Source organism: Bos grunniens, chromosome 8, assembly GCF_055505025.1.
Source record: "Bos grunniens cultivar Pamir isolate PY7600 chromosome 8, Bosgru_T2T1.0, whole genome shotgun sequence".
Lineage (NCBI taxonomy): Eukaryota > Metazoa > Chordata > Mammalia > Artiodactyla > Bovidae > Bos > Bos grunniens.
In genome coordinates, this window is record NC_141172.1 from 41,780,658 (window position 1) to 41,805,453 (window position 24,796).

At 41.0% G+C, this 24,796-nt stretch overlaps 1 protein-coding gene across 8 annotated transcripts in view; it reads right to left on the reverse strand.

The window, feature by feature from the left end:
* Positions 1–359: 359 nt before the first annotated feature.
* The window catches only part of DMRT2 (doublesex and mab-3 related transcription factor 2), a 347,384-nt gene continuing 322,947 nt past the window's right edge, over positions 360–24,796 (reverse strand). For all 8 annotated transcript variants that reach the window (XR_015169658.1, XR_015169656.1, XR_015169662.1 and 5 more), the window contains one exon: positions 360–751. The gene's annotated coding sequence lies outside the window, so the exon portion shown is untranslated. The remainder of the gene's footprint in view (positions 752–24,796) is intronic.

Consider the following 24,796-nt stretch of genomic DNA (forward strand, 5'->3'; position numbering starts at 1 on the left):
AAATTATTAAAGGAAAGCGGACACGTAAAATATATATTGAGGGACTCAAACATAACTGTAATAGGTCTCAATGAGAAAATATAAAAAGACATATCTGAAGATGTAAATTGCTAGAACTTGCATCCGGGTTAGATCTGTAACCTAACCGGGACTAATAGACAAAGGATTGCTCTTATGACTAAAATGAGCTAAAAATGAATGATAACAGAGATGTATCTCTAATCTTTTCTTGTTGAATTTAAAAATCATAAAGTAAAAAGGAAATATTGTTAAGTGTGGATGTGTTATATGTCATTAGCAGTTTGCATGAACTAGAGAAGACTGTTACTGCATGAGAAATGACATGTTGCCAAATAACAAACCTTTAAAATTTTATTGATTGGTCTCCTCTCTTCATCCGCTTGCTGGTAGATTGTATTAGTAGATCCACATGCTTAGAAGATTGTATTCTTCATTTAAGTTTGTTCCTTTGCTTGAAATGGTAAGGTATTCAAATTTGATTCCTTAACACACATGCATTAGACTCATTGAGTCAAGCTTCCCTAGGAACCACAGTGCATGGCAAATCCTAGTTCCATACATACAAGGAAAGTGAAAGTGTTACTTGTTTAGTCTTCCTCTTTGTGACCGCATGGACTGGAGTCCACCAGGCTCCTCTGTCCATGGAATTCTCCAGGCAAGAATACTAGAGTGGGTTGCCATTTCGTTCTCCAGGGGATCTTCCTGATCCAAGGATCAAACCCGGGGTCTCCTGCATTAGAGCAGAAACCAAAAAAGAAAAAAAAAATCAAAAACAAAATCAGAGATGGAAATGCAAGTACTTTGAAACATTGGGAGATGATCTTCCTTTTAACTGGTCTTACAAATTTAACATGAATTTTCCCTCAGGGCTTTTTAACTATTAACCATCCAGTGACGATGAAAAATACATTGTGAAATTCTGAGGCTAGGGACAGACCCTACACAGTAAGATGAAGCCTAAAAGACATAAAAAGTAAGTGATGCTCATTTTGCTGGATGGTTGACATTAAAGGGTTCATCAACGGGGGAAGGAAAAGAGAGTAAATATTGGGAAGCCTCAGGAAGGCCAGAAGGGCTTGCACTGATTTTAGAACAGACTACAAGAGCCTGAATGTACCTCCCATCTTTGGCGGGGGTGGGGGGGTGGGTGGCAATAAATTCCAAAGCATTGGCAAGGTAGGCTAAGGACTTAGCACTGGAAGTTCCAAATTTATATACAGTTGACTCCTGAATAGCATGGGGGTTAATCCACATATAACTGCTAGTCTTACAGTTGACCTTCCTTATCCGTGGTCCCTCTACATACACAGAGTCAGCTGACCGCAGCAGATCATCCTGTACTGCAGTATTTACTATCAAAACATATCCACATATACGTGAAGCAGACCTGCACAATTCCAACTCAGCTTGTTCAAGGGTCAATTGTATGTGTATACACACATGTATACACACACATATATATTTATATGCTTTATATATATAATTTATATAATCCATATATTTTTAATCCCAGTTATGATACTTGAGGTAAGATTTATTGGGCTTTGGAGAAATCTATCCTCTGCTGACATCATGCCATAAAAGTATTAAAGCATAACACCATTCTTGAAAGCCTAGAAATTGGAAACTCCTTGAAGCTCTGAATGGAGAAGGCAATGGCACCCCACTCCAGTACTCTTGCCTGGAAAATCCCATGGATGGAGGAGCCTGGTGGGCTGCAGTCCACGGGGTCGCTAAGAGTCCGACACGACTGAGCGACTTCACTTTCACTTTCCACTTTCATGCATTGGAGAAGGAAATGGCAACCCACTCCAGTGTTCTTGCCTGGAGAATCCCATAGACAGAGAAGCCTGGTGGGCTACAGTCCATGGGGTCGCACAGAGTCGGACATGACTGAAGCGCAGCAGCAGCAACAATCTTAACTACAAAATTTGTTTAGCCCACTATGCCATAATAATGACTTTCAGGTCACTTTGCTTAATTAGATGATTAAATTCTTCTTAAATGTTTCCCTTATAGCATTATGTGTATTAATAACTTTCAAACTGATTGGTATAATACCAAAAAAAAACAAAATAACACCACCAATTCCCTCACTGAGGGTTCTAATCTCTCAACAACTCTAAGAAAATGAATATATACATGTTAGGCTACTATGGTAACAGCCATGTCTTGAATCCTGAGTAGTAATAACTCTTCCCTAATTAAGAGGACTTTTGTGCCTTTTCCTTACATTGATGCCCAAGATCTTATACAAAGCAGACCCACTCTGCACATTCACCTGTGCAACCTTAAAAATACCTCACTGCCATCTGGACACAGATTTTCATTCAAAGGTCGATCAGCCTAGAATCAAAAGATAACTGAAGATCTCTACGGTATTTTATTGCAGTATCTTGAGACAATATCAAAAAACGATTGTGCATTCCTAATGTATGAACAAATACTTGAAATCCTCTTTCCACACCTCCTGATCTCTTTTCACACCAGGGGTAATTGTTCCCAAAGACCACCCACTTCACTCTAAACTTCCCCATATCCTGGCCACACTAACTTCAGCACCTCTTCACGTTTTCACATTTTTGGAATCATTGTCCCTTCAGTAAAAATCAAATCAGCCCAGTCTTGTTTCTCCTCAATTCTTTCCTTCCTCCATTACCCAGAATCTATTCAACAGAGGCTTGGGAAACCCAGCAGACAACGGCATATTTTCTTTAGTGGATAGGGAGGAGGAAAGGGAGTTCCTATTTTCCTATAATAGCAAGATCATATTTTTAAAAGATATTGATCAGACACTTAAGAAGATGACTCCCATTGGGACACTTTGGAAGAATTGTTGACACGGGAGTATTTTGAGGCCTGTTGTCCTGGATTAAAACTGTGGCCAAATTCTTAGGCTCTGTACCTACGAAAATAACGAGAGTACTTATACCAGTGGTGTAAGTTCCCACCACGGGCCCTGGGCTTCATTCCACTGACTTTTTTTTAAGACTGCATCAGGTCTTCACTGTACCTCTCGGACTCCAGCTGTGCAGGTAGAGGCTCAGTAGTTGCAGCACAGCACACAGGCTCAGTTGCTGCATAGCGTGTGAGATCTTAGTTCCCTGACCAGGGATTCAACTCTCGTCCCCTGCATTGGAAGGTGGATTCTTAACCACTGGACCGACTCCCAGAAAGTCCCTCACTGACTGCTGAATGGCTTTTTCTCTTGCAGAACTGCATTTTATTTTTCTACATCTCTCAGAAGAAAACTTACATAACTTCTGCACCCAGAACAAACTTTGATGGGTTTTATCAGATCATCACATGCTGCACAGCTTCAGTTTCTTATATTCTATTCAGCCTGTTGGTAAACCCTATTATCATGCATACTGGGGGCAGCATATGTCTTAAAAACAGTCCTTTAATCCTATGGTGTAAGGTAAGTCAGAGCCACTGCTTGAACTAATGAAAATGCATCTGTCAAAGGTAGGTTGGATACCACCTGATTTAAGAAATCTAGCAAAACTGTCACTTTGAGACAGAGGGCACCATTCTGGCTCAACAAAGTATCTAGTTTCAGGTGGAAAAATAGCTAGAAGCAGAGAATTATTTTACTCAGGGCTATATTTTGGTTTTGCTTTGCTTTTCTTCAAAATAAAATCTCATTAACCCAAGGAAGTTGATAGATGCATAATCTATTACTCTGCATTTCACCAAGTAGCAAGCCATTTCAAGCACAAAGTCTGTTTAAATCCAGTCTGGAATTACAGTCTGCTGTTGTCTACCACTTAGGCCTGAAAGTAAAATTGAACTACCCACTCTTTTGAAGAGTTGATATAGGAAGGATAACTTTTTTTACTTTATTGATTCCAATATTAAAAAGAAACTATTATCAAGATACACATTTTAAGCTTATTTTTATTTCTGTAATGAAGATTGGCATCTATCCAGTGATATTTTCTTTCCTAGTCCATCAACCAACCTATTATGTGAATTTATACTTCAACTGACTGGATTACAAGTGGAATTTTAGCAGCAGCAGCAGTAAGTCCAGGGCAGAGAGCTGCCAACCCACTGCCTAATAATGGGATCAGTCTGTATGTTCAGGAACATTATCACCTTGTTGATCTCTCCTGAGCTGTCCTATTTACTCATCCTTTCCATACATATTTGCTATGCTATGCTATGCTAAGTCACTTCAGTCGTGTCCCACTCTGTGTGACCCCATAGACGGCAGCCCACCAGGCTCCCCTGTCCCTGGGATTCTCCAGGCAAGAACACTGGAGTGGGTTGCCACTTCCTTCTCCAGTGCATGAAAGTGAAAAGTGAAAGTGAAGTCTCTCAGTCGTGTCCCACTCTTAGCGACCCCATGGACTGCAGCCTACCAGGCTCCTCCATCCATGGGATTTTCCAGGCAAGAGTACTGGAGTGGGGTGCCATTGCCTTCTCCACCATACATATTTACTGAGTGTTAATTACATACCTGTAGTACACCCAGGGCTAGGGAGACAGAGTAAATTACACAAATATGATCCCTGCCCTCCTAGAAGGGAAATAGACCCAAATGGTAAGCAAAGAAATAACTAAAATAATTGAAAGTTCTAATAAGTGATATGAAGGAAACTAAACAAGACAGGTGTGCAGGGGAGGCCTTTTGTAGGTTAAGTAGGTCAGGAAAGGTCTTTTTTCCAAAAGATAGATTTCTTTCTTTCCTCTGTAATATTCTTTCACAAATTTGGAGACAGCTAAGGCCTAAGAACACACATTTTCTTTTCTGAGCAAAACATCCACTGTTTCTTTGCCTGTGCTGTGCTTAGCTGCTCAGTCATGTCTGACTCTTTGTGACCCCCTGGACTGTAGCCCACCAGGCTCCTCTGCCAATATTGGAGTAGGTTGCCATTTCCTTCCCCAGGTTTATTTGGCTAGTCCTCTGATAATAAGTTCAGGGAGAGTCCCTTCTACATCTTCTTTGGCTATGTCTATACATGATAATAAGAAAAGGATCCAAAAGATAAGAAGAGGCTTTAGTTTAGAGGGCAATTGACAGACAAGTCAGAAAAGCTTTACAGTACCATTTACTGTCATAGGATAAACCTAGAATTCAAAAATCTGATTCTCAAATCTGAGTGCAAATAGTTCTAGGTTTCTGAAAAAACTTTCCCACTTAGTAAACTCATGGTGCCAACTGCTACCAACTACCACTGAGAAGCCAGACCCATGCTGAGATTTCCAGGGACATGATACCCAAGATCATCACTGAGTTGCTGCTCTTAAAACCACCATTTATCCACCTTTATCTTTTGTTCTTGACTTCTGCCCAGTTCCTTTCATTTCCTCCTTGCCCCCACTGTGTTTTATACACAGCTGGGCTATCACAAAGGTCCATCGAGAAATAAGGCAAAGGAATGCATTGCTCATTCCTATTTGTTTAGATTCAAGAAGAAATGCAACTCCCAACCCAAGGTGGATATATGTGACATTCTGAGTAAATGAAACCAATCTGTTCACAGATGATGAAAACATTTTCAGCACAACATGCAGATATTGATCATGTTATAAAGAATGCTTTAGTTTTATTTAGTAAACACCACCTTGGCTGGGCTGGGCTGCAGCCAGAATGAACTACAAAAATGTGAATCCAACTGGTTTCATATCACTTTTCTTTCTTTTCTTTTTAGTTATAGCTCCTCCAATTGTCCAGGTTCTGTAAATATTTGCTCAATAGTTATTGCACTTAAATTTAAGAATTCAGTTGTCTCTCTTAACTGGTTTATGGGTACCAAACAGAAAAACTAGTTCTTCAGATGGAGGAGATAGTATCTGATTGACACGCTGAACCAGGATTACATATTAAATGAGAAATGCCCTCCTTGAGCCAAGATCATCGTGAAGTGAAAAGCAAGTGACCTTCTCAGCCGATGATGCATCCATAAAATGGTTGGATAGCTGCCCTGTTTGCACATGGAATCACAAAATATAGTGAAATAAAAAGATTCCATCCCATTCCTCTAATTTCATCATCTTGCTGCAGCCATTCTCCCCAGGGCTTTCCTCTAACCCAGTTGCCAACGAGGCGTGAGGGGTTATCCTCTCTGAAACACCATTAAGGATTCCGCAGGTCCTCATGGGGCTACTCTGAAAGAGAGCTGCAGGGAAACTGGCAGCTTCTCTGGGCTCATCATATGGAAAGTATATTTCTCAACACAGCTGGCAAACAAATCTCTTTGAAGGAGATAGCCAAGAGTCCCAAGATTGGCCCTCAAATAATGAGTTCAGCATCTTTCACTCTCCCCAGCCTACAATATTCTTCCTCCCTTGTAGTTATTTATTATTATTCAATATTTATGTAAGCTATAAATGTGCAGAGCACTGCACAATATCACAGAGAGGGCCAGGGCAATAACGACACCTTCTCCCAAGGCCGAGAAAAGGACCTGCAAGTCAAGTCCAATGGCAGAGGTGTCTGAGGAGAGAGGAGGGCAAGAAGACAGATGGACAGATGAAGATGTCCAGAGTCGGGATCCTTTCTAGACATAGGCACGTCTGCTGGATCCGAGCTCCTTTACGCTGCTGTGGATCACAGGAGGAAATAGCTTGACCTCTCTATGCCTTTGGCTATTCCACACTTGCTTTGTAAACAGAAGTCGAAACAGAGACCCAGAATTTGGATATGCACCATAAACTACAGCTCATAGTCCCAGGCCACATCCAAGGTAGTGGAAACTATCAAACGAGCAGGAATTTAGGAAGCAGTGCTTTCACTTGTGGTGCACAGCCTGTGAAACACCCGTGCCAACATGACTTGTGTTCATATTCAAATACAAACTGTCCCAATGTTCTCCAGCAATGGCCTGAGCATAGTTTCTGTTTACCAGGAAATGAGTGCAATGAAGTTCAGGTCACAGAAGAACTATGCAAGTTCATGTCATCAGAAAATGACAGAGCTGAGACTCGAACCCCAGTTCCCAGACTCCAAGGCCCATATTCCTCCATCGTAGAACAGCTGCCTCTGCCTGCACCTCCCTTGGCAGCTCTGCACCTTGGTTCCCCGGCATCTGTCCTCTTCACCTCTTCCATGCTATCTCCCCTAAATGGCTATTTTTCTTCCACCTTGGACTCCAGGCCTCCCTCAGCCCCTTTCGCTTATTATCTCTCTCCTCAACCCCTCTGCTTTTTCAACTTCTATGTTTTTCCTGGGAACTTGTATTGCCTCTCATTCTTTAACCATCAGCTCAAGGTGGTGGACCTTCCATTGGCTCTCCAGCCCTCCACTTGAGCTCAAGAACTTGGGAGTCTGACAGACCTAGGGTGATATACCAGCACTGCTCCATACTATCTGTGGGACCTTCCTCAGCTCTATAAAACCATTTCTATAAAAGCTCTATAAAACCATGAGGACAATATTTAACTCAAAGATGAGGTCAGGGTGTCCAGGGCTCTGTTTATCTTCTCCTTTTAGTAGCAGAGCCCTGATTTGTAGCAGAATCCTATCTCACTGCCAGGCTCTAACACCCTTTCTCAGCCTCTCTTTCAACTTCATGCAGTCATGTGATTATGTTCTAGCCAAAGAGAAGCAAACTGAGACATCTGAGGTGTAGCCTCTTCTCCACTTCCCTCGTTCCTCTTTTTGAGAACACAGATACAATGACTGAGCTTCATTAGCCATTCTGGATCAGGAGGAGACCCTGAGAAGAGAAGCCAGATGCTTGAGTTCGCTAGGCAGACAGATACATAACTAGGTCTCCAACGAGACTGCAGTTACCATAACACTATAGCAGCCCCAAATGGTGTACATTTTATATAATGGGGAGCAGAGGGGGTTGCTGTTTGCCAAGTTTCTTTTCTTATATACAAATGCAGCCAAATCTAGCTTATCTACTGTGCTTTTTTTTTTTCCTTTCCTATTTCTATCCAGTGGGGAAAATGTCCCCCGAAAGATACGGCACTACTGACACGGAGGTGCAACTGGAAGAAAGATGAGAGAAATGCCTTTGTCCTGCCCACCAGTCTCCCACACATGACTCCCGCCGACTGAACTAGCTGGGAGCCCCTTCAACAAAGACATGGAAATGCTGTTGCAGAGTTTGGCTTCCTCCAATGAAGATGGAGCAAAAAAACATTGGGAGATGGATTTGAGAAAAAATGCCTGACAAATGGCATGGTCCGCCCAGAGAATGGTAACTAAATGCAGATCCCCGGGTAAAGTACTTAGCAGAGTGCCTGCCATATAACTAAGTAATAAAATCAAGTGGCATCCCACAAACGGTGGCTCCTGGCCCTTGACTCATTTATCTTCTGAGTTAGATTCACAGAGCTATTCATCTCTGCATCTCTCCATACTATTCCATTTTCTCCACAAATACCTCCACCCAATTTGTCCAAGACCGAACTTGGCACTTTTTGCTTCTACGAAATTCCCTTATTCCTGTGTTCTAACATGGATGATGGGATCACAATGAATATCACTGTCTTGATATCCTAGAATTCTATTAAACTCCTCCCTTCTCATAAAGTTCCCTTCCCCACACCCATCAAGTTGTCAAAACACAGATGTCCTGCCTCCATGGATTTCCTGGCCATTCCCTCTGACTCTCATGACCATGAATCTAAATCACTCTTGGTGTCACTGCATCCTCCCTCACAGTCTCTGCCCTTCTCTGTTCATCCACACTATTGAAATCTCTCTGCTAGCTTCTCTGTCCCCAACTTCTCACTTTTTGGCTCACGTGAGGCTTTGAATTCAGACTCAAGAATTTCTTGACCGCCTGTCACCATCAGTTACATAACTGGCAAGTTCTGTTATGTTATAGATCAGGTTCAGAAAAGCCATTGACTGGCCCATTTGATTGGCCCATTTATATTTTCTCACTACTCTGCTAAGCTGGATGCCTATGGCTTAACCGCCTGTGAATGATGTGTTTCCCATGGCTAAATGTATTGGGATCTGAGAGGGTGCCAGGATAGCTTAAAACTGACATGTCTTTACACAGTCCTACTACCCCTGCTATTATTTTCAAACTCAGATACAATCACAGCATCTTCCTGACCAAACCTCACCAAGCCTTTGATGACTGTTCACAACAGGAAGCACAAAAAAATACTTGCCTACAAAATTTAATAGAACATAGTTCCACCATTAGGAGATTTTTGTCACCTTGTGATTCATGAGATGTTCACTGAGATGTGTCACTGGGACTCCTTCAGAACGTGGGAACAATTTCCAAGCATCTTTCTATACTTATCCTCTGCTCCGGGGTCTTGAACCCAGTGTCTGGGACTTCGATTCCATTTCCAAATACACTTTCCAAAGGCTCTTCTTGAAGCTTCTCTTCTCTCTGTCTAGAATGCTTTTGCCCTTGATGAAACCCAACCTATCAATCCCAAGAAACTAACATTCTTTGCAACACTGTCGGCCCTCATCATCCAAGACAGATTTAGTCCATTCCAGACACAAATGCCCGCCCTCCCTTATGGACGCCAAGAGAACAGGGTCAGTATCTGTTTCGTTGGCCACTGTTTTCCCAGTACTCAGGCGAGACCCTGGATTAGCCAGTGCTCAATGCGCTTCTATTGAATAACTGTGCACAGCTGCACATGACATCTTCCCTCTATGTCTGTCACAGCACTGATCGAAGTCGGCCTTGGAGTCTAACCATGACAGTTTGTATGTCTATCTTCTAATAGGAATTGAATAAGAATATGTCTTATTAATCTGGACATCATCCATGCATGTAGGAGACTCTTCTAAACACACTAAGTTCATGATAAATATTTGTGAAATTGAACAGTTAAATGCACTCATTCCTTTGGAGGTCAAAAGAAAGATCTGGATCCAATAAGATATTTTTTTCTTCACAAAGGAAAAAGTGTAACATTTGGAATCACCTACACATACAAATAGAAATCTCTAAAAATCATGGAACAAAATTTAGGTTTTGACATTCCTTAATTATGACATTTGAAATGGAATTAAGTATTTCAATAGTAAGCAAATAATGTTGTTCTCATACTACCAGCCATTATTGCAAAATAAGATTCTTAAACCTCAAGTTGTAGAAATAATATATATTTTTTATTACTGAAGTAATTATCTATTTCAACTCTAAGTCACCTTTGGGAAATATTTCTTTCAAAATTTATGTGAAGTGTCCTTTTATGACCAACCAATAGTTAAGACATGCTTGCAGAGAGCATTGTTGCTTTAAATAACCATTTATGATTACTTTAGCAGAAATAAAGTGAATTTTAAAAAACGTTTTTTACTCTCATTAACTCTTTGGTCAGTGGTAACAGTATGTGGACTCCAACTAAAAGTTTAAGTGTAAAAGAGTCCAGAAGAAAATAAAATTTTAATGGAATCAAAGATGAAGACCCAGTCTTTGAGGACAATGCAGAGGAACTGAGGAAGTAATAAGGAAAACACTCACACAAACCTATAAAAGATAAACTTCAAAATATAAGGGAAAAGAGTTCTTCTCCATTCCATCCATGCACCTTAGGAAACGGAACCATGCAAATACTTCTCTCCTTTCAAGGAACTTCAATTCCTTGACCCACCCAACACCGTACTCCCTATCCCTCTGACTTGCCTTCTCGGGACCACATTTCTCTTTGAGTGGTTAGTGTATACTTGGGTGGCCTCATCTGTCTCCCAGGCCAGCAGTAACACACAAGGGGAACTGCCTTGAGTTTGCAGGTCCTGTGGGAAATGCAGACAAGGTGGGACCCGCTTCAAAGGTGCAGCGATATCTGCTTGCCTGTTCCATTCTGGTTCTGCTCCTCAACCAGCCAGGCCAGCCTTTCCATTTTGCCTGTTTCCAGAGCTGGAGGAACTGAAGGGAAGCACCATGTTGATTTTTATTCCACCTTTGCTGTTACTAAAGCTCACCCTTTGATATACATCAATGCCTCTCAACAGACTGTTAAAAGCATCTTGGGTGTATCCTTCTTCATTGCATGAAACTGCTTGAGACATTGTAGGATGTCTCACTTCTCTGCTTCCCACTATTAAATTCCAGGAATGTCCCCAGACATTATGAGCTCCAAAAAAAAAAAAAAAACACCCCTAAACATTTCCAAACCCTCTGGAAAGTCGGTGTAGCCTCTGTATCTAGGCTTCCTTTTGTACAACATCAGAACTGTAATCTCCTACACAAATAGTGAAATTACATACTTAGGTTGTGGTGTTGGTTTTGCTACTGTTAATACAGTAGGATCAGTCAAGAAAATGTATCATTTTTAGTATCCTGAGACATGGGAGGCACGATTCAAAAACTGCTCCTGCCCCACAAAATCCTAATGAAAATATTATCTCCACTTAGGAGCAGACTTACCACTTCATAAACTCAAGAAATGGCAAGTGGAGTGTGTTCCTAAAGTGAAACTCTCTTCCAGACAAATAAAGAGAGGCTAATCCTAACTGACCTCACCCCCAAAAACACACATGCAGAGAGGAGGGCTCCCCCTGTTAGAGGAGTTATTTGTATTCACATAGACAACTTTGACAGTTGGCAGAAAGAAAGGGTTTATTTGAGGGAAATCTATACTGAAGATTGACTTTTCAGGCAAATGCTTGCTAGTGTTGTACTGGTCCTTAAAGGACAGGGGTGTATCCTGGGGTTTAAGATTTAATGAGGATTCTTGGAAAACAGACCAAATTGTAGCCACAGAAAATAAATGCAATTCAGTCTACATCTGATCCATTTTCCAGCACACTAAGCTTCACTCATAACCTGTCTTCAGATTCATGTTTTTCTGCAAAGACCAAACCTGCTTTGCTTTTGAGAATGTAATTCACTGGACATGAAATGAAATGTCTCTGAGTTGACACCCAAAAGTCCAGCTACAGATGAACCCAGATTGTATCTGCAGGCAGCAAAGTATTGGGTTACTGAGTCCTTCTGGAGCATATTTGTTACAATCCTGTTGAAAATCAGTTGACTTGGCTGAGAAGCTCTCATTTGCAAAGGAGAAAAGTGAGGATTGTGCTTACAGGGCTTCAGATCTAGCAGGTGTCTGCAGTGGATACAAAACCCTGGCTATATGCCTGACTATATCAAAATTACCTGAAGACACTGCTAGAAACTCAGATTCCCTGGTTTCTGTCATTAAGGGCTCAACTGTGTACCCTCCAAATTCTTATGTTGAAGTCCTAATACTCAGTGCCTCAGAATACAACTAGATTTGGAGACTGGGTCTTTGAAGAGGTAATTAAGGTTAAAGTAGGTCAAGTGGCCCTAATCCAATACCGTCAGTGTTGTTGTAAGAAAGTTTAGGACACAAACAAGCACAGAGGGAAGATTATGTAAAGATACAGGAAGAAGACAGTCACCTACAAGCCAAGGAGAGAGGCCTCACAAGGAGCCAACCTTGCTGACACCTTGTTCTCAGTCTTCTAGCCTCCAGAATTGTGAAACAATAAATGTCTGATGTATAATCCAGTCTGTGGTCTTCAGTTACAAAGCCCTCTAAACAGAGTGAATCAAAATCTCTAGAGGTTGATGGCAGGAGTGAGTCTCACACATCAGACAGGCTTTGAGAACCACCGACATGGACTTTTTCCAAGACGCTAACAGGTTTCCCAGGTTGCCCATGACTTTGACCTATTCTGACAATGGCCAAGTTCTGGGCCTGCTCTCCCCACAGAAACACTCACTCTTAGGTGTCCATGGTGGGGTCTTGGTTCTTCCTTCTTTCCTTCAACTGATTGCTTGTAAAATAATTGCCACTTTTTTTTTGTTCTAGGAGTTTCAAAGGGACTTTTCTCCTAAGAACCTCCTTCTGTCAAAGTTATTTGAAAGAAAACTCAAATGGGCATTTTAAAGATGGCATGAAAATCTATTTCTTGAAGAAAAAAAAAAAAGTGTAGGGGAAAAAAAGGATAGGGTCAAGTTGACCAAACTGCTGGACAGCTCTATGAGATGAAAAACAGAAGCAGCCCAGTAGCTCAAGGACTATGCATTTAAGCCTGAGGTCTCATGAGATACCAGCCCTGAGAGACTGCAACTCTTTCTGGGGTTGCAGAGTCAAGGAGACCACCCTCCAAAGGTGGCCTCTGGGAAAGCTGTGGCCATTCTCCAAGGGGTTATTGTGGAAGATCACATCCCCTCACTCAGTTCACAAGCACATCGGTATCAGGATTGGGGAGTTTGCAATGTATGATCCAGCTTAGGTGTTTGCTTTTAGTCAAAAAAAAAAAAAAAAGCAATGCAGGGACCCCTCATATGCTGAGTTTCTGAGACTCTGGAATCTTACCTGTGAATGAGAAATTGGACCCTTGCATGTGATCCTGTTTCAGCCACAGTCAAATACCCAAGCCAAAAAGGAAATTATGAAGTTCCTTGCATTTCCACCATTTAAATTATCCAGTTGGTTCCCTACCATCATGTTTTAGCATTACTGCTCCCTGCCCCTAGATTTGCAACTTTGCATTTTATTTGCCTGGAAGCAAATTTGACCAGCAATACCTCCTATCTGGGCAAGTGCTCCTGTGACCCAACCCTATCCCAATTACTACCATTGCAGAGAAGAAGCCAATTCTGACCCCAAGCTGGAACTGTTTCTTTGACTTGTTTTTCATTGCTTTTGTTATTATAATCATACAGAATGTCCTGCCTTAGAGAATCCTGACCCTATGCCTGACTGCTAAACTAAAGCACCTTTGTTCAGAACCCTGCCCACCTGTAGATGGCAAGAAGGAAAAAATTAACACATTCGCTGCCTGAAGCTTGCCATTCTAGGAGATGTTTGCAAGATTAATGGCCTTTTTACATTGCTTCCTTACCCGCCCCCATCTCTGATTTATAAAAGAACCTGGCATCCAGACCCTGATAAGATGGTTATTTTGAGGCACTGCTGCTAAGTCACTCCAGTCGTGTCCGAGTCTGTGCGACCCCATAGACGGCAGCCCGCCAGGCTCCACCATCCCTGGGATTCTCCAGGCAAGAACACCGGAGTGGGTTGCCATTTCCTTCTCCAATGCATGAAAGTGAAAGGTGAAAGTGAAGTCGCTCAGTCGTGTCCGACTCTTAGTGATCCCATGGACTGCAGCCTACCAGGCTCCTCCGTCCATGGGATTTTCCAGGCAAGAGTACTGGAGTGGGGTGCCATTGCCCTCTCTGTTTTGAGGCACTAACCTGCCATTATTTAGGTCAGCTGCTCCCCAACTGAAGTCTCTTCCTTGCCTCAGCCACTCATCTGTGAGACTCAATGGCCTGTCATGCGGCAAGTGGAGCATTGGATTCAGTAACACTGCCATCTAATAAATCTCTTATCCACTGAACTTCCTCGTTATATATTTCTTTATTAATTCAATAAATATGCATTTAACACCTACTGTGTGCTCAGTCATTTAGTCATATCTGACTCTTTGCAGACCCATGAACTGAAGCCCACCAGGCTCCTCTGTCCATGGAATTTTCCAGGAAAGAATACTGGAGTGGTGTGCCATTTCCTTCTCCAGAGGGTCCTACTCCAGTGGACCCAAGGATTGAAATCTCTTGTGTCTTCTACATTGGCAGGCATATTCTTTACCACTAGTGCCATCTGGGAAGCCCCCATTTAATACCTATTGCAGTTTGGCATATTCCAAGCCTAGGGATACAGCAATGAGCTTAAAATAAATTTTTATTCTCACTGAACTTAATTTCTTGTGGTAGAAACAAAGTAAATAAATACATATAAACAAGTGAATAAATACATATAAACAAGTAAATAAATACATATACAATTTTAGATACATGCTGTAAGAAAAATAAAGCAAGTGATGAAATAGAGAAATGGTTCTCAAAGTCTGTTCTCTGAATCAGCAGTATCACCATGATCTGGGAACTCATTAGTAAAGCAAGCTCTCAGGCTTAACTTGAGACTTTTCTAATCAGACACTCTGGAGATAGGATCAAGCAATCTGATGTACACTCAAGCTTGAAAACTATTTATGTAATAAATAATGATGAAGCAAAAGTTGGTAAAAAATAATAGGAAATAATGACGAAGGGAAAGTTGGAAAAAACCTCTATGGAAAGTTGGAAAAAACCTCTTTGAGAAGATGGCATCTGAACGAAGACCTGAATGTCATTTGTGCCAGGATATGTCTTGGGCTTTTGTTGCTATTGCTGCATGAAACTGCTTTGATTTAAAAGAACAATTATATATTTACTACAAACAATATAAAATCAAGAAAGACACTTCTCCATATTTTAAAAAATGTGTGACATTTCCCTAAGAAATTCCTTTCATTTAGAAATTTCATTTAGAAATTTAGAAATTTCATTTATAAATCTGAGTGTATCCTTTCACAGATTAGAGTTTTGCAAGATTTCATAAAGAGAAAAATATAGACAGTGAAAGTACAGAAAGCAGTAGAAGACTTCAAGCACAAGAGCCCATTATGTGTACACTGGGGGCAAGTATAGTAAGAACTTTCTCAATGACTGAGGCTTCAACGACTAGGAGTGCCAGAGATACAAAAAGTGCAAAAAGTCAAAAGAAATATTTTTCCTCAATGGGAAAGATGACATGATTCAACATGCATAGAATGATTAAGAGGAAAATCTGTTGGACTCAATTACCAACATAATTGTTCATATAGCTCTCACTTGAATTTTGAACATTTTCTTGAAAAATGATTTCATATCAATTTTTGCTTTTTTTGGAAAGCTTCCATGTGTAGTTTATTGATAGTATGTCTGAATTATTGGTAATGCTATTGATAATTACTGATAATGTTATTGATAATGTTTGATGTTTCTGATGAGGGAGAAGAGCCAGGCAACTACTAAAGTGAAAGTATGTGTATGGTCTCAAAATGCCAGGATGGTACAGATACTCTTTCCAAACCACATCAAGTCAAACTGTGACTTGACTCTCCTATGGACTGTAGCCCACCAGGCTCCCCGGTCCATGGGATTTCCCAGGGAAGAATATTGGAGTGGGTTGCCATTTCCTTCTCCAGCGGATCTTCCTGACCCAGGGATTGAACCCATGTCTCCTGCACTGCAGGAAGATTCTTTACCCACTGAGCCACTGAGGAAACCCTCCTTTCCAGGTATTAATATATCCAGTCAATAGCAATCATAGGGGATTTGGGAAAGTGGGAGGTACTCCTACAACTATGTTTATGCCATATACTTGTACAACAAGGCAGCCTTCGTGGTATCAAGGGCACCAATGACTTCAAGCAAAAAGCCCACCCCTCCACCACTCTTTTGGTCATGTCTTGGTCTTAATTCCCCATAAGGAATACTTAAGATCTCCTAAAGCCTTTGGTTTTTATTTTATGCTTACCAAATGGTCTCTGATCAGGGCTGGCTTCTTAGATGTGTGATCTGTGCAGCCACACAAGTCCCTACGCTCAAAAGGGCCTCACACCTGGTTTAATGTTCTACTGTCACCATCTTGAACCTCTTAGTAATTTTATCTCTGAACCTGTGCTTTGTAAGTGAAGTCCCATGGGACAATGGAGCATGAATGTGAGCACAGGAGGTATGGTCAGTGTGCCTGCTGGCCCATTCACAGACAACATTTGTTCTATGAGCACAGAATGGAAGACCTGCAATGCTTAGGAGTTCAATGACATTCAAAGTGAGTCTAATGTAAGCATGTGATGTCTACAACTGAGTAAATAGGATTGCTGATGACCCAGGAAGGCCATGCTTTCTCTTCTAAGCAGAATTTGCTTCAAAGAAAGAAAGAATCCAGTGGTGTTGTAGGAAACAAGAGCCACTAAGGGATGATATCACAGCTTTATTTACCCACTTTACTTCCCTGTATTAGCCAACCATTGATGCTGAAAGTGACATTATAGAAAGGAAAAGACAGGGTGAGCCATAGTTCCTATTCCTTTCAGTTCTTTCTTTCTGTGTGTGGTTTTCTTGTTGTTGTTGTTGTTTTAGGTCACACTGGTCAGCATACAGTAACTTAGTTCCCGAATCAGGGATCGAACCAGTGCTCCCTGCATTGGGAACGCAGAGTCTTAACCACTGGACCACGCAGGAAGTCCCCCTTTCAATTCATTCTTACTCTTCAGTTATCCAACAGCAGAAGGTGTTAGTATACTACAGATGAATCAAGAATTGAAGTCAAAATAACTGAGTCAGCATCCTGTAGGAGGCGTTCCACTGTTCTGGTAAGAACGAAATACATACACGTGCATGAGCTACCAAATACACCGTGTGCCATTTCAATGATTCCGCATGCAAATGAAATGCTCTTAAATTTACATTTAAAACTGGCAATGCAGAATATAAATGGCATAAATCATGCTAGTGATTTAAATTTTGTATTTACTTAAATGATGTTAGGAAGCAAATACAAAAGAGCATGACACATTGATGGAAAGACCACAGAGGAGAGGGAAAATCTTGATATCGTCATTCCTTTAGTGACAGTATTTTCCTGTTTTTTGGTAACCAAAGCTGCTTCCCATTGGAGGTCTGCTCGCAGAGAAGCACGCTCACCACCACATTGACATGAGCGTTCCCAGACATGCAGCAGCTCTGTGTTGTCACAAATGCTTCACCAAAGCGAGCACCCATCTCTGGGAGGACGCCAGGTGGCACTGTTATCAGAAAAGCACAGTAGGAGCCGTATCCAGCAGAGAGATAAACAAGAAGGGAGCTTTCCCGCAACACATGCCAGACTCTATGATAGCAATAGCTTCTCTAGAAACAGACAGGTAAACTCAGTTATACACATACTTAATGGAAATAAGTTCCCCTTTGTCTAATCCACTCCGAACTTGCACTGCATGCCTCTAACAATCAATCAATAGGAGAAAAAAGAACAGAGCTCCTGTGACTTGGCCTACCTTTCAAGATAGGGCACACTGCTGAATCTTCAAAGAACAATCCCATATTCTCTGAAAACATTGGGCCGCTTCCCCAAAAGCAAGGGATGCAAAAAGACCCAGCAATCCACACATGTGAGAGAAGAACAAACACAGCCTGAAAACATTCCTTAATTGACTAGGGCTAAAACGTGTGCCCTCATTCTGGGAGGACTTGAAGGGGGATTCAAATTGTTGAAAATTACGAGGTTTGAAGGCCCTGTTCTATTTTACTTCTTATTACAAACTCAAGTTACACCTATACTTAATGGAAGTAAGTTCCCCTTTGTCTAATCCACTCCAAACTTGCACTGAGTGCCTCTAACAGTCAACCAACAGGAGAAAAAAGAAAAGAGCTCCTTTGACTTGGCCTGCCCAAGGTTCAATCCTGCATGCTAAGAGGTTCCTCCATTTAGGGCACTTCCAAGGCCTGGTGTGTGTCACCTCACACCATCGGATGCATCACTCCAGCCACGTCGGTTCATGAGAAATCTGGGATCTCTCTCGCACGTGGTGCCAGACAAGGCACAAAAGCTGCTTTCAGGAACTTAGGCAGGTTTACGAGGCTGAAAGCACCAAGATTTCGGGGTTACAGCACTAGACCACTCATGTCTTATTAAGATGCTCCTTCATCATTGGAAATTCCTTTCAGTCCCAAATGAGTTCAGTCTTGTTATTGAGCCATTAGGTAAAAGAAAAGGCTTAGGACCAAAAATCCTCACCTCCCCATCGAAACCATTAGCTTTTGGAGGTTGATTTTTACAAGTTATCTAAAGGCTGACCCTGGTGGATACAGCATTCTATTAGGTGAAAACATGGGTAACGGATTTATTTTTCACCCTTAAAATAAAGAAATAAATACCTTTTGTTGATAAGTAATGTGTGGGAAATGTTCTGGAAGAGTTCAAAGGTGGACTCTCTCCCTGACACTGCTACAAAGTAAAGAGCTGTCTCTCATACAGAACTTGCTAAGGGGCTGGAAGCCAGAGAAACGTGGGGGCCCAAGCCCTGTTACTCTCCAGCCTGTTCTTCCTTCCAGCTTCAGCTGGCCTGCTTTTCTCCATCACCTCATCTTCAAGGAGTTGGAATAGATCAGAAACTTTAAAAATGTGCTTTATGAAGTTCTTAGGGAAAAGGTTGCTAAGCCATGGTAAGCATAAAGAATCACCTTGGAAGTGTGTTCACAATCCATGCTCATGATCCTTCACCTCTGAGTTTCATTCAGTAGGTCAGGAAGAAAGGGGGACCAGGAAAATAAATTACTAACAAATTTTTCAGCTGATTCTGATGCAAGGACTGATGTGGAGGTAGCTTCAGGGTTTTGGGGTGAGGAGGTAGAAGTGAAAAGAGTCCTACCATCTTTACTCGGCTTTCCTGTTCAATGATTAGTACCCTGTAAGATCTAGCTTGATAAGAGACTTGTTGCTTTGAAAAGCACAGGAGTAGATGTCTTCTAATGCTCTATGCAAAGCCAATGTCTAGGATTCCAGGAAGCTCGTGGTGAGATAGACTTCACTTGAAGGAGATACATGAAGTCCATCAATAGCCTTTCACACTTTCTACGAAAAAACTCTGAAGTGAATCAGAGAAGAGAGGCTCGCCCCACTGCTCTAGATTCCCAAGCATTCATCAAGCAATTCCTTTCCCACAACAGATTAAACAGAGGAACCTCACCTCTTTAAAGCATTATTTCAAATAATGAATGTTATGTAGCTGAATTGTGTTTCTCCAAAAGATACGGTGAAGATCTTAACCCCTGGTACCTCAGAATGTGACCTTCTCTGGGAAGAGAATTGTTACAGATGTAATGAATTAAGATGAGATCATACTGGAATATGATAATCCCTTAATTCACTATGACTGGTGTCCTAAATGGAAGAAAATGTGAAGACACAGAGGGAGAAGGTCACATGATGACAGGGACAGAGATTGGAATAATGTGGCTACAAGCCAAGGACACCAAGGCTTGCCAGCAACAACTGGAAGCGAGGAGAGAGGCATGGAATAAATCCTCCCTCAGAACACTCAGAAAGCAGCAACCCCACCCATACCTTGATGTCAGACTTATGGCCTCCAGAGCTATGAGAGGGGAAATTTCTGTCATTTTAAGCCATGCCATTTGTGGTTCTTTGTTTTGGCATTCCCAGAAAACTAATACCATTATTTGCAAATGATGAAAAAGAGCCTTGCAAAGGTTGCTCTTTTATCTTAACTAAATTTTCTGTGCAGGACTATGAAAGCTGATCCAATCAGTGCCCAGGTATGAGTGAGCCTTCTACCCACCATCCTTCAAAAGCAACAAGGTCCGTCTCTAAACTGAGTCTCAATGTGCCATTAAGAAAATCTCGAGGTCACAGCAGGCCATGTGGCCCCATCACTCAGTGTGTCTCATCCTTTCACAGAAAGAGGTCATTAATTGGTTTTGGGCATGAAGTCAAAAAGCTTCAAAAAATGTTTAAAAGGAATAAATGATCTCTATGTAAAAGGATTCCAAAAGCTCATGTTCTTACAGGGAGAAAGAAAACTGAGTACATTCTGAAGTTCCTGTGGAACTAGGTCACATTTCCATCCCCCTAAAAAGAACTTCCCATGCTTAATCTCACTGAATATTGTGGTAATTAAAATGTCCTCTCAAAGTACCAACCCTGTGGTGCTCAGAAGCCACTAAATTCAATTAGCTTCTTATTATTAAGGGCTTGTATAAAATTAAACATATTTCTTAAAGTAGTATACATTTGAATAATACTCTCATTTTAGTGAGGAATTCAAAGGGGAATGTGCATTTCACAATTAGGTCATTCATTTTTATTCTGAAAGAAAAGGAATTAAATAGGAATCCAACTTAAGTAAAATAAATATAATTAAATCTCATAAATGCAATTAAGTGTAGCAATTATATTTTACATGTTAAAAATGCCCATCATCTGATAATGTTAAAACTCTTCTCATTTTAAGTTTTAAAACTTTTTTATTATGAAAGATGTCTTCCATGTCTACAAATATAGAAGATGAAAAATAAAAAGAACTCTGATGTTTCTTCCACCTGGCTTGTGATATGGGTTGGTAATTGACCAGTAAATTCCCTGTAAGACTCTCTCCTGCTGGGTGGGTCTCTCTCTCACCTCCTCTACTTCTGCTGTCCTGATTTTCCTGCTTTAGTTTATGATACATGCAAACCTGAGGTCGCGGCAGCTAAAATGACATTCAGGTAAGTTATACTGTTTAAAGTGAGAAGTATTTAGCTCCCGCACCTTGACATAAGCAAAGCTGTGACATGACATGAAGGCAGACATGACAAACTATCAGAAATAGAAACTGGAGACGACTATTTCTATCACAAAAGGAATCATATGGAAACTCTTGGAAATAACACATGACAAGAAACATAATAAAATTAGATTCAACTATAATAATCCTGTTTTCATAAAAATTTTAGGATCTTAAATAATACACCAAATGAGGTGAGATGATCTGTGTTATATATCTATATGCTCATTTGTACAGCAAACACGCATAGCGTATACCCATGTGCCAAGAATCACTTGGTGCTAGGGACACAGCTGAATAAGAGGAAGACCTCAGTATAGTAGTATTTCACACAATCACGTCTCATGAATAAACACAAGGGAAATGAAGGAAATGAACAATTGCTTATGGAAGGTAAACTCCTTGACAAAAATCACTGATGGCTGTGTGAGGGATAGCCTATTTTTTTTCTTTTCTCTTATTCTCCTGTTTTTCTTACACAGAAGGATTCTAAGTCTGGGTTCACCATCATACAGCACAAAGAGCCATCCCAATAGGGGGGTTGGAGGTTCCTGATTCAGAATGATCTAGGAATGTCCAGGAGCTACAAAGCTGAAGTTTTTCCAGTTTAAATGAAAGTCACCGTGTGTGTGTTAGTCACTCGGCCGTGTCCAACTCTTTGTGACCCCTATGGACTGTAACCCACCAGACTCCTCTGTCCATGGAATTCTCCAGGCAAGAATACTGGAGTGGGTTGCCATTCCCTTCTCCAGAGGATCTTCCTGACCCAGGGACTGAACCCAGGTTTCCTGCATTGCAGGTATTTACTATCTGAGCCACCAGGGAAGCCCAAATATCAGCATACCTTAAAAGTATTTCCACTGGTAGAGTTCTACAGCTATACTTGATCCAGCTCCAGTAGAGTGTTTTACAACTTTAAGCATACAAACATTTTCAGTTCAATATTTACCTAAACAATTACTCCATCCTTCCATTCTCAACACACACACAATAAACAAATCTTAAATTGATTATCTTGTTTATATAACCAACTGCTAGAAGATATGTGTGTCTGTATTGGTTTCATGCAACAGAAATTAATTCTGATTAATTTAAGCAAAAGAACAGTAATTTGCTTGAACCAAAGGAATTGTTGAACAGTTAATCGTTGAGAAAGACAGACACCAAGACATCCCCAGAGTCTCCATAACTATGCAGTGAGAAAGAAAAAGCCAAAGTGAAGTCGCTCAGTAGCCTCCGACTCTTTGTAACCCAGTGGGTTGTAGCCAGGTTACAGCCTGGTGGTTACCAGGCTCCTCCGTCCATGGGATTCTCCAGGCAAGAATACTGGAGTGGGTTGCCATTTCCTTCTCCAGGGGATCTTCCCAACCCAAGGATCGAACCCGGATCTCCCACATTGGGGGCAGACGCTTTAACCGCTGAGCCACCAGGGAAGTAATTCTCTTTGATGAGCTAATTTACTCCTAACCTGGGCTTCCCTCATAGCTCAGTTGGTAAAGAATCTGCCTGCAATGCAGGAGACCTGAGTTCGATCCCTGGGTTGGGAAGATCCCCTGGAGACGGGAAAGGCTACCTGCTCCAGTATTCTGGCCTGTATAGCCCATAGGGTTGCAGAGAGTCCAACACAACTGAGAAATCTTCACTTTCTTTCACTTTTGGCTCCAAGAAGCCCTGGGCTCCTCACTATTCTGGGCCATGTCTCAGATTTCCAGGAGCAAAAATCTAGTTGGCCCAGTTTTGATCTAACATTTACCCCCTGATCAATCAAGGGGCAGGATCGGCAACTTTGTTGTTGTTTAGTTGCTAAATCTAAATCGTGTCCAACTCCTTTGGTTATGAATAGAACAGTTGTCTTTTGCATTAAGGTAAGTTTTTAAAATATTCACCCTCCTTAAGGAATTAAGTTTCTAAGCTGACCATATTGCTTCTTTAATAATGCTTATTCTGTGTATAAAACAACAACTATGGGGATTGCTTGGAAGGAGAGTGGGAGACAGTAAGGTGAAAGAGAATATAACATACAACCTGACACTCTACACTCTTCTCAACACATGTGAGCTACTTTGTGATTTATTCTTTATCCTGTGGACTTGGAGAGCTCAGGAAAAGCAAGAGGCACTTAGAGGCACAAATGGATCAGAACTTTAGAGTCAAGGGGCCAGAATGAGGTTTGCTCCAAAGCCCTAACTAGTGCATTACATCCCACTAAACAGCCAGCAGAGCCATTCCTAAGGATCAGTGTCTCATGATATCTCCAATATTGCTCTGATGGCGAGACATTACCTTTGTGATTGATGAACAACAACAACAAATAAATAAAATTCTTTACTCTGAAAAACAGGATGAGGAGGAAGCAAGGATTCCAAACTGACATATGAAGCTGTCTAAATATAGAAATTTACTTTTTCAAGAAGCAAACACATCTATACTCTTTCTTTTGGTTGGAAAGGTTGCTTGATGAGTTCTGTCTTAAATTATATGAAAAGACGTACATACAGTGAACACTTTGAGTCTAGTGAGAAATGTCAAATGGAAAATGTAACCGAAAAGTTACATTTGCTCAAAAAGTTCCTGCTGATGAAACCTGAAATCAATAGTTATGAATTTGACTTGCCCAATTTTTGCTGAGTGGAATGAACTGGATTGGTAGAAGTTATTTTAGCTGCATTTCCTCAGCAAAGCCAGTAGAGTTTTTAGCATTCCTCCAGCCACACATGTGGCATACATTTATTACTTACATTACATACACAGGAAGCTCTTGATTGATGAGATAACCCCCTCTTCAGAAAGATCTTTTCCAAATAGGGCTTTACATTGTATGTATTAAATGAAGTACTATAATGTCAGTATGATATACTTTTTAATTCTAGATATTATTTTCAATGAAAATATTAAAAGGGTGATCTTTTGTGGATTTTGTGTAATGTAAAATATGGTTACAGATAAATATAGGTTGTGTCCATACATTTTCTCATTACATGCTCTAAGTCTTCATGAACAGTATGTATACGAACATGTATATATGAAAGGTGTAAGAACACAGGAGAGGGAAGAGGTTGAGATTATGATGGTTTATCCAGTACTTTGGCCACCTCATGAGAAGAGTTGACTCATTGGAAAAGACTCTGATGCTGGGAGGGATTGGGGGCAGGAGGAGAAGGGGATGACAGAGGATGAGATGGCTGGATGGCATCACTGACTCAATGGACGTGAGTCTCAGTGAACTCCGGAAGTTGGTGATAGACAGGGAGGCCTGGCGTGCTGCAATTCACGGGGTCGCAGAGTCAGACACGACTGAGTGACTGAACTGAACTGATGGATGAAATGTAATCATATAGAACAGATCCCTACATTCACTCGTGTGGATTTTAATCCATACACAGATATTCGTATCATACTATCATGCTAAGAACTCTGATGGTTCAAAGTCACATCTATGGAGTTCTGTAAATGTTTCAAAACTAATTGTGAAACATTTATATTGCTGTAATAGGAATGCTCCCATTTACTGTTGGAATGTAAATTTTGCTTTTAAAGGAGGGAGTAACATTTAGGATAATGTCAAGTTCACATTGTTTGGTTTGGTATGAGCTATTTAAGTTTTTACATTCAAACATAGTTCTCCTGCTTTAAGATTAAGAGACTTATATAATACATATAAAAGATGAGAATTTCTCTTTTTAAATAGCTCTTTTCTTCACA